At 36.1% G+C, this 11507-nt stretch overlaps 1 pseudogene; it reads left to right on the top strand.

Moving 5' to 3' along the window:
• Positions 1-258: 258 nt before the first annotated feature.
• LOC114702127 lies at positions 259-11154 on the top strand (annotated as a pseudogene).
• Positions 11155-11507: the final 353 nt, after the last annotated feature.

Below are 11507 nucleotides of genomic sequence, written 5' to 3'. Positions count from 1 at the left end.
GTGGGGAAGAAGTTGCTCACCCAACTCCAGGCCCTTTCAGAAGGCATTCATTAAAGTTACCCTGCTCCTTTACAAAGGACTAACCAAAAGCCAAAAGTAGATAACTCACTGTGGCATAGATGATCAACATGTAGCAAGGTTGGTAAAGCCATGGCAAAGCATCAGCTAAAGTAAACAGCTAGTGAAAAAATAGATTATACTTTATGAAAAGTAGATATTAATAACCATCTATTATAACTTAGATTGTGCTTTAGAACAATGGTTCTCAACCTGTGGGTCATGACCCTTTTTGGAGGTATTGATGATCTTTTCACTGGTTTGCCTAAGACCATTGGAAAATATAGATATTCACATTAAGATTCATAATAGTAGCACAATTATAGTTATGAAGTATCAATGAAAATAATGTTATGGTTGAGGTGGTCACCACAGCATGGGGAACTGTATTAAAATGTCATAGCATTAGGAAGATTGAGAATCACTGCTCTAAAGGAAAACATTGAAATGAGAATGAGACATGTTCATGATGTACTGAACAGTTATGAGGATTTTATTTAGCATCCACATAGATGAAAATTTCAGATGCAGTTCTACACTTTCATGAAGTAGACAATAAAATAGCATGCTGACTCTCTCTAAAGCTGCCATTATCTAAAGCTAACTTCTAAGGGTCTTAATAATTTAGCAATGTATTCAGAGAAAACTGACAGCTTCCCAGCTAAAGACAGCTGTTACAAGAATGAGTAAGATGTTTTACACAGGCATGGGGAAAAGCATTCCTAACAGTTATAAGTTTATTTAATGAAATGCCACTGCCTGCCATATGTTCCCTCACTAGGACTTAGTGGACAAGCAAGATTTCTAGATCTTTTTACACCATTTAGGCTGTTGACACTACAGGTAGTCACTTGTGGGAAGGAACTGATTGGACCCAGTTGCTGAAAGACATTTCATGGTCTTATTTCATGATGTGGAAAAATCAGACTGGGGTTGAAGTGGAATCTTCCTCCATGCTACTTGTTTCTCAGTTCCAAAGGCAGTAAGGGATCTGCCTGGGGAGAACTGACACCAGGGAGAGAATTCAATTACATGCTAATGCCAGGGGAGAGCACAGAAATGCATGTCCACCAAAACCACTGTGACACAGCAGTACTGATTACAGTAGTAATGGCTAGTTAAACTGCTACAAAAAAAAAAAAAAAAAAAAAAAAAAAGATGGGCGCTGTGACATACTGGCTCAATATCGAGTAAAAAAAAAAGCACATACATATATCACCCTCTCAAAGAGGCTTGAAATTTATAAAACTTTACTGAAAGAATGCAAGAGTATGAGGAAGGAGAAGATGTGATAGCATACAAAAAAATATACCTGGACTGATATGTCACTAATGATCATGTAGTCAACTTGGCTTTGGAGAGCTCTACATTGAGTTGGACACTAGCTACAAACAGCAGACACACACAGAAACAACAATTCTGTGATGATGGTGATAACACTACTAACATTTCCAGAAGCAGGAGAGTCATTGGAAACATACCCAGCATTAAAAACTTATTTCCTTCCTGTTACAGCTGTAGGTGGCCTTGCAGCAATCTGCTAGAGTATATAGGAGGTAAAAAGCAAACAGAGATTAGAACTCCAGTGCAGCAGCCTTCTCCAGTGGCCCACATACTGTGGTAGAACTTCTCTGAGATGCAGCTGTCATTGAGTCAACCATGCTTCTGTAAGTAAGCTCTCACTCATGCTCTAAGTATATCTGATCAGTCTGTGAGTTCTCTGAGGTTATGAGATGGAATCCTTTTGATAGAGTCCTGTCTCAGTCATCTTGTGTTAACAGACATGCATATTTGTTCAAGTAACACAGGACCAGGCTTAGGAGAAATTTTACAGTCTAGGAGGAATCTTCACTGTTTACAGAGGTTCACAACATGGGGACCTTTTCTTTATGTCAAGGGCAATAATTAATTTGTTTTCCTTATCTTACTTGAAGTGATGGAGGAAATGGGATGGGTAAAGCCAGTTGTACTTCTGTGCTGAGATAGCAGAGGCAGATCGGTCTCGAGTCTGGCTAACCAGCCAGCATAGTCTACTTAGGGAGTTCCAGGAGAGTGAGTTTTCATCTCAGCAATTATAAAATAAAAGTGTGGTTGGTATTTAAAAATAACCCCTGAAGTTGTTCTCTGCCTTATATACATACTTATACTCATGTGAATGCACACATAAATACCCATATACTCTAAAGCATTCTAAGGGTTAGAGAAAGGCATCTTAATGGTTAGAAAGCATGGATGATGCTTAAAAACTTTCAATTGCCATGACAGTTTCTGGAGAAGAAAAAAAAAAACTATAGTTCAAAGGTTGATTTTGCTGAGATTCAGAAATGGTAATTTACTGGGAACACAAGAATCAGTGTGTTCAAATAGACACAACTCAGAAAGAAGGAAAGGTTTTCTTGTTTTTCTTGCATTTTAAACAATAGTTTAACCTCTTGAATTAACCTTTAAAACTTTCACTGCTGAGACCTAGAATAGATGATGATAGCAGATGCATTTCTTACATTTCTTGACTAATCAATAGGGAGTTATGAAGTTATTTGAATGACACCAATATATTTATTAACAGTTGGTGGTATTAAAGTTCTGTAGGTGACAAGCACAGCAAAACAGAATTTTATGAAATGTATTTTATGAAATAGAGAACAAAAACATTTTTCTATTTCACTTCATATTAGATTATGGAAATGCTTCAGGTGAAATTGGATAGTACACTTATACATATATACATATGCATGTATCTATAGAGAGATAGATAACTATTGAATTTATATATTGAATTATGTTTGAAATTATATATGAAATACACATAATTTTATAAAATAATGTCTGAAACCAAAATATTCATGGAAAATGAAAGTCTATAATAGGAGTTTATCTACTAATAGCTTAGTTATTTACCCAAGAAACCCTTAGTAAAATTTCATGTACAAAAAGTTTAGATCCACTTACTTGTGAACATTTGAGTTTAGGTGTTCTTTAGGCGTAAATCTTTAACATTTTCCTGGTATATTCTGAGCACATGTTCAATGCATCATGAAAATTATTTGGATTACTTAGAGTCACATTTTTTTCACAAATTATGTGAAGAAATGTAAAAAGTGTCAAGAAATGTAAAAAAGTTATATTAACTTGGTTTCTATATCTAGATTCTTTTTTGTTAAGAGTGTAACTGTTGATATGTTAGAGACTTATCACTAGCTTTTTAATGATTCAGCAAATTAGGGAGGAATTCAACAGTCATCATTGTCAAAAATATAAAGATAATACTTTTTTACAGAACAAGAAATGTAGATAAAATGAAGATTCCTAGGGCTTCTGTACTCATGTGATCAAAGATAAAATTCCATGTGAGGCAGAGAGTCCAAACAAGGGTTGGGGTAACTTACAGCTAGTAAAGGGGTTGGTCACAGGCTCCAGGAGAGGTGAGGTACAGTCCAGCTGGTTACTCTGGAGAATTCTGCTTGGTCTACCATCTAGCATCCAAGATTACCAAGAACCAAGAGAGCTGACATATCTGGATCTCGGGTCTTAAGGGCTCCCAAATCAGCCCTGCCTCAGGGGCAGGTCATAGGTAGACGTGACAATTACCACTGGGGGTAGTACTTCCATGTCAAAGCTGAAACAGCTACCCACTATATAAAGTTCCATGTGTGGCAGAGAGTCCATAGTGTTGGCATTCTGTCTCTCAGCATTGATTAAAGGGGCTTAGCAAAAATCACATAACCCTGGGAGACTCTCTTTCATCAGTCCAGTTTGATGATATTACATGGGCCCACCCTACTCATAGGTTATTCTAAAGCCTGACTTCACAGAAAACACAACCTAAGGCTTTGGTAAAATAACAGTATATGGCTTTATTGGGATTTAGCAAATCCAGCGTACAGTATGCTTTCATGACTGAATTCTCATCACTTTCATTATTAAACACCAAGCAATCATGTCTTTACTCTTATTGGGCATGAAGATACAAAAAATAGTGTACTGTCCTTGACTAAATGCAAACACTGCTTGCTGAGTTAGAGACAAAGCCTTGGAGAATAAGACCACTGAAGTTCAGCATAAATTCTCAAAATTAAATCATCTGTGGTGAATGATTTGAAAACACTCACTTAGAATTAACTTATGTTAAATGTTAAAAACTTTAATGTCACTTCTGACAGCCAACCAAACTTTTGCCACATCAACTTCTTCAAATATGTCAGTGTAAATGTAGTAACAAAATTAATTTTTACCATATAATATGGTTATTCCTTAATACAGTAGGATATGAGGGAACTGTATCATGGAGGAGGCCAGGCGGAGTTTATAAAGGTGTTTTTGTAAGCAAGAAACAGAAATATGGATCTCAACAGAGCTTCTGTTTCTGTATAGCAGGGACTACTCTGATGCTGTTGGTGTCAAGCCTCCTCCTGTGGGAGAACATGGTCTCTGCATCCATGGATACCAGTGTGTCTGGCAATTTTGAAGTATTCCTCAAAGACCATTTTGATGATGCTATCATATTGTCCAAGAACATCAGTGAGCTTGCTACAGAAATTCAAAGGCTATTTGTTAGTACCTCACTGGTCCCAGGTATCTTGCAACAACAGATGCCCCTAACAGTAGTGGTAGTGCATCACAATCTAACAGAAATATTCATGAGCTAAAATTCAAGTACTACACCTTCATATGTGAAAGCAAGCATCTGTCTCCAAGAAGCAGGAAAAGAACTTCATGACTTCTTAGAGAATTACAAACAAATGACTTAAAAGAATAAACACATGTTTTAAAATTTTCTAGAACACCCACTTCCTGATCTTGCTTGTAGGAGGCCAAATTTACTGCCTTCTTCAATAAGGAAGCACATTTATTTAATCAAGTACACAGCCATGAATTAGGTGAATAAAATAGTAGTAAATTAAATTACAATAGATTTCAAAATGGGAAAAAAGTCATAGCTTTTTGTAGTTTAAGTTTTCCTGTGGCCACCCAGCTCCTGTGTCCTTGCGTTTCCACAGCCACTAAGACACAAATAAATATACACAGGCTAATATTATTTAAAACTGCTTGGCCTTTCGCTCAGGCCTATCACTAACTAGCTCTTACACTCAGTCCATTTCTGTTAATCTAGATGTTGCCACATATTCTGTGGCTTTACCTGTGTGCCTATTACATGCTGCTCCCTGGACAGTGGGTTGGCATCGGCTGGCTCAGCCTTCCTCTTCCCAGAATTCTCTTCTCTGTTTGTCCCGCCTATACTTCCTGCCTGGCTACTGGCCAATCAGCATTTTATTTATACAGAACGATATCCACAGCAGCTTTTCTAAAACCCATAAGTGCTAGGAAACTTTTAAAAACATTCGTAATGCATTCCTAAAGTTAACGCTTAGACAATAGGGTGATTGGACAAACAATTTCTCTCTTCCTAATAACTGTATGTTATGTGATCAAGAACAGTCAAGATCAAGGAAGGAAAAGGCTTGAGTGCTCCAATAGGCATCCCCAAAATGTGTCTCGCCAATTGCAATAAGTATGAACTCATGCTATCTTTTACTTATAAATTTTTCTTTCATCCCTCTTGTTTCAGAGCACCAATGCCTTCTCGTCAGACATGTTCCTTAATATTGTAAGTACTTCCCCTACTTCAGATAGTTTTTCCTAAAAAAAACAAAAACTTGGAGCCAATGATTGCACTACAGTTTAGCTTAGATGAGAAACAGCCATGAGCCAAATTTCTAATAGTATACCTCTAGAGGAAAGGAAATATCAGTCAGGAATAGTAGAACAAGTGTAGGACCATGTAGAGAATCTCTGATTTATAATAGATGCAAAGAAATCTCAGGTTTTGAGTAAATTTATCTTCTTACAATCTTATATTAAATGATATATATGATTATATATATATATATATATATATATATATATATATATATGGAGAGAGAGAGAGAGAGAGAGAGAGAGAGGTCTAAAATGTCTCCGAGGTGAAGAACACTGCTGTTCTGATTGTGCTTATAGGGAGGTAGTATCCTCTGCCATTTTTATCGAGTACACTGCAAATATTCCATGGGATGAGAATTTCATTGTTATGTATTACATTCCATGGATTGAAAGAGCTAGCATAAACTGAAACCATATCAGGTATTAATAGATTAGCTTTTTTAGAAGCCCCCTAATGCTAGGAGAATATATATATTAATAGAGTTTATTCAACAGGAGGACTGGTTTAGAAGAAGGCATAGTTTTTGTGAGTTACTATGTGTATCTTCTTGCTGTACCTAGCAGAAACTGTTTCTTAGAGTGGCCCTACACCTCTAACTCATGATCTTTCTTTTTCCTTTTCAACAATCACTTAGTCTTGAGGAGAGAGCCACAATGTCCCCCTCCTAACCAAAAAACTATTTGCAATTGGTGCCTGGTGGGGAATGAAGAATCTGATTTCCCTGATGGAGTGTAATGGGGTAAATCAACGACACTGCAGGAGAGGCCTCAAACCAGGAGTGCTTGACCAACATAAAACTGACTCCATGTTGTTGAGTTTGGGGTGTTTGGGAGGAATTCTGTTTTGATATTTTTCATCTTACTTTTGTTTGTTTTTCTTTCCACTCTTTTGTTTTCCTTTTGCTTTTGTTTCAAAGAGACAAAAAAAAAAGAGCAAACCAGAGCTAAGTGAGTATGGAGGTAGTGGGGATTTATAACTATTTGAGAGTGGGTAAAGAATATGATCAAATTATGTTGTATGAAAAAAGTTAGTAATAAAAGGGGGAAAAGAAGTAAGTAGTTTATCTCTGCTTGATGGTTGTATTTTATGTATACAAGGACATTTAGCTATTTAGTTCAATGAAGAGAAAATAAATTAGACCTCAATTCAACAAATGGCAAGCAGAAAATATATCTCAGCATTTGTAATAAAAGTCACTCACACTTTATTTTTACTCACATGTTTTTCTTTCAGTTTGTGTTTCTAGATTTTACAGCCATTAACTGCCTATACTTCCTAGTGATCCATTAAACTTTCATAAAATATCTGATTATTATTTTAAATAACATATTGAAAATAATATAGTTAAGTAAATGTTTTAATACTTATATATTGATAGATATATACATACTAAATCATATTTTTGTATTTTAATTTATTCTTATTTAGTCATTTTTAAAAATACTAGACCTGATAACTAATTATATCAACAGTAACACAATTCCACTCAGTACTTATGATTAACTTTGCAAGATATAATTGAATATATTCAGCATCAATAGAAAGAATTGTCTAATTTAACAATATCTTGTTAAAGGAAACATCTGTTTTGAGCAACAAAAAAACAGGAGAGTAATGAGTTTTAATTCAAATCCCAGAGTAAAATGAGCTTTAAAATATTAGTTATTTTGTTATTTGAAGGACCTCACTTCTAAACATAAATATTGAGAAGCATGGGGATACACAGGAACCATGAGAAAGGAAGTGATTCAGAGGCTAGACACTTAGATGAAAAGAAACTGAAATTTTGTATCTAAAGAGAAAAGAGTAGGTAAAATAGCCATTTTCTTCCTTAATTTCAGGTTTATTTAACACTCACATTTAAAATTACACATTTATTAAATGCATTCATATTCTGATCATAGATCATTGACTGAACTACAACTAACTCAGTTTCTATTTTAACATTTACAGACACTAGAGTTACTCAGAGACCAAGAGCTCATGCTCAAGACATTGAACAGCTGCCATACGTTTTTACTCAACACCCCAGAAACAAAAGAGGAAGCCAAAAAGATCTCGGTGAATCCTCAGTCCATGGTTTTATCCTAAGGAACTCAAGTAGTATACTGGATCAGCTGTTCTGTAGGTCATTATGAGCACTATATATGTGTTATAATCACCCCTACAAGGAAATGCTGAAAGAGTAAACAATGATACAAAATCATATTACATCGTTGATGAATTACAAGTAAATAAAGTTTTAATAATAAAACAATTTTGTAGCTAAGTTATAAATTGTCTGTTTACATAACCCTAGTTTTGCAATATCTGGCTACCAAATTTATTTACTATTCTGTAGGAGACTGACCTGAATTGGGCATCCGTGTTTAAATATACATTCATGTATATCCATAAGAATGAAAATGTAGTTATATTTATTGCGTATTACTAATGGTACCTTATTGGCAATATTTTATACTACTGACCATTAAATCAGCTCCTCTTAATTCTCAAGAATCTCCTGATTCCATGTTTGCATCTTACAGATGTGTTATTACTCTCTGTTTTATGGACTTTTCCTATGGCTTTACTGAAAGGACTCAAACACGAGGATCACACAAATACTATTTAATGTTTCTCCAAATGAAACTATGTCCTCAAAAATGTTGGAAAGATCATCTTATTATGGCAGCTATAACTTCTAATTGATATGATCATTCCTGTATGACCTTTACCATAACTTATCATGAACTGATTTGGTTTGAACATTATATGGAAGTAATAATGAGAAGTGAAGGAGTAATATTTTAATGCCGTTCTTCACTGGCATTGGTAGACACTTCATGAAATACTATATTGACTTCACTCCAGTGTCCTTACAAATGGAATATTATCATACTAGCTGAGAAATAAAAAGTGAAGATTTGGGAGGTTAACACAGAATTTTAACCACCAGCATGCCCAGTAACATTGCGAGTCTGTGCTGGCAATGGCCGAGAGACAGCAGGAACTGACCTACTCTGGTGATGGGATGGCCAAATACCCTAATAGTTGTGCCATAAACCCCATCCAAGGACCTAGGAATCTGGATGCAGACATTCATGGCTAGGCCCCTGGTGGAGCGCTGGGAGTCTAATTAGTGATAAAGAGGAGGGTTTATATGAGCGAGAATTGTTGAAACCGAGGTTGGATAAAGCACAGGGACAAATAACCAAATGAATGGAAACACATGAACTATGAACCAAAGGCTGAGGGGCCCCCAACTGGATCAGGCCCTCTGAATAGATGAGACAGTTGATTGGCTTGATCTGTTTGGGAGACATCTAGGCAGTGGTACCAGGTCCTGGGCTCATTGCATGAGTTAGCTGTTTGAAACCTGGGACTTATGCAGGGACGCTTGGCTCAGTCTGGGAGGAGGGGACTGGACCTGCCTGGACTGAGTCTATCAGGTCGATCCCAGTCCTCGGGGGAGACATTGATCTGGAGGAGGTGGGAATCGGGGGTGGGCTGGGGGGAAGGGGAGGGGAGCAGGAAGGGAGAGAACAAGGGAATCTGTGGCTATTATGTAGAACTGAATAGTATTGTGAAATAAATAAAAAAATAAAAGTGATTAATAAGGAAAAAAAAAAAAACATTGGGAGTCTGTAGTTCCTCTAAGTCAAGCATTCACTGCTCCCAGGATCTGTCACCATTTGGTATGGTCTTTTCTTTCATGTCTTACTTCACAAAGTTTGTGTCATACCTTTCTAGATTTTATATTTATTACCACAGAATTGCTTACAGATATCAACACAACAAGTATTTGAAATCACATTTGGGCTTCATGTATGATCCTGGCAGAGGGCACACACTGGGAAATCAAACTCCATTGAGATTTCCACTGATGCTAGTAATGAAGACAACACTGTGCCATTGATCTTCATCTGCTGATGCTGACAGACAGCTCTGCTAGAGGCAAGGACAGAGAGTGAAGTAGACTGTAGAAAGCACATTCATGAACAACATGATTTCTTTATTAAATCTTTGTTTTTATATCCCCTAAAACCTTGCCATCTTAGATGAGTGTAATTGTGAACCATCTCCTTATTATGACAAATCTGACTGAAAATGACTTGAGCCATATGCCACTGACATTAGTGACAGTTATCTTTCTGAGTCAGGTCTTTTGGGCACCTACCAAATCCCAACAAAGCTTTGGTTTCTTCTGGACACAATACTAAAGGGGGTTCAAATGGTACAATTGCAGTAGGAAAATAAAATAAAAACAACATGATATTTTATTAGAAAAAGTTACTGTTTAAAATAATATATTATTTAGCAAAATATAGATGAATTTGTTGAAATTCACAGTTCTACATAATTTTCATCTACAAAATGTATTCTATATATCCATAAAATGACAAATGTACATTTTAGTTATGATTTTCTGATTAAAATAAAAATGCAATGCATCGCGATCAACTTCATTTATGTCAATATGATTGCTTACTTACTGTTGCATAGCTTGAAGACTTTCTGAAACTGATACTCAGCATATTGCATGCCTGGAACAACCCTCTACACCACTTACTGGAGGAACTCAGTGCTATGCCAGGAGCCCCTGATGATATTCTATCAAGAGTTGAAGATATTGAGGTAAAACACAAAGAGCTTCAGGAGAGCATCATGAGGATAGTCAGCAGGGTGAGCAGTCTTCTTACTTTTCTCCTTGAATGATGTGACATATGTGGAGAACAATAACATTTGAAACACTCCACTCTGCAAGAACACAGTTTATGCACAAAGTCTTTCTGTTCCCTGGCCACTAGTTGATAGAGCTCTTCCTCACAGTCACCAGGGTAGTACCTTTCCTGGCAAAGTGAGTTCTTCTCAACTATCTACCATTCCTGGCCTCTGTGCATCTAAAGTGAGAAAGATGATACAATCAGTCCTTCAGTTGTGCCTTGCACAAACATAAGTATAATTTTTTTTGGTCCTCTATATAGCTTTTCACAAAAGAATATGCATTGTCTAGAATCAGTTTTATCTGAGAAAATATATACTTGAGTCTTACTTCTAGTTTTCAGATGACCAGAAGGATGCATGGTATCCAGGCTTTGACACATGAAAATTCACACTTCTGACTCTGGATTTGTGTTGATGACAATACTTAAAAGGGAAAAGGACAATCCAACACAAACAGTAATAATGTGACTATTAATTTTGTCATTAGGTTCATCCTGGAATGGAAGGAAATTAAGAGTACCTGTCTGGTCAGAGCTTGCATCCTTACAATCAGTGGAGGAAAAATCATGTTTTTGTTTTTGTTTTTTTGTTTTCTTTTTTTTGCTCTTTATAAATTATCCTACTGCCTTTGTGTTGACACAGATAAGGTTAACACTTATCTCAGACTCCTGAGGTGTGTTCATGTTCATTGAGACATCTGCTACAACTTAGAGGACTGATACTCTATAATGATCCATTTTTAATGATTTTTGCATGTGTGCTTGAGTGTAACATGCCTCCACAAAAACAAAATAGTGCTTTAAATATGTCAATGTATAATGTGACAATTATTAATATCTTTCATTCATTTAGTACTAAACACATCAGTAGCATGGACCCCCTCCTAACAGAAAAAAAATAGATGTTTCATTGGGAAATGATGAAATTGGCTTCTTCCTTCACTCAGTCAATCCTCAAAAATTTACATTGATGACTTAGCAAATCATATAAAAAAGCAAGACAGATTTTATTTGACAGCAATATTTTTTCCTAAAATCATCTCAGA

This window comes from Peromyscus leucopus, chromosome 5, assembly GCF_004664715.2.
Source record: "Peromyscus leucopus breed LL Stock chromosome 5, UCI_PerLeu_2.1, whole genome shotgun sequence".
Taxonomy (NCBI): domain Eukaryota; kingdom Metazoa; phylum Chordata; class Mammalia; order Rodentia; family Cricetidae; genus Peromyscus; species Peromyscus leucopus.
The sequence above is the reverse complement of the archived record's forward strand: the minus strand, read 5'-3'. Positions and strand labels throughout refer to the sequence as shown.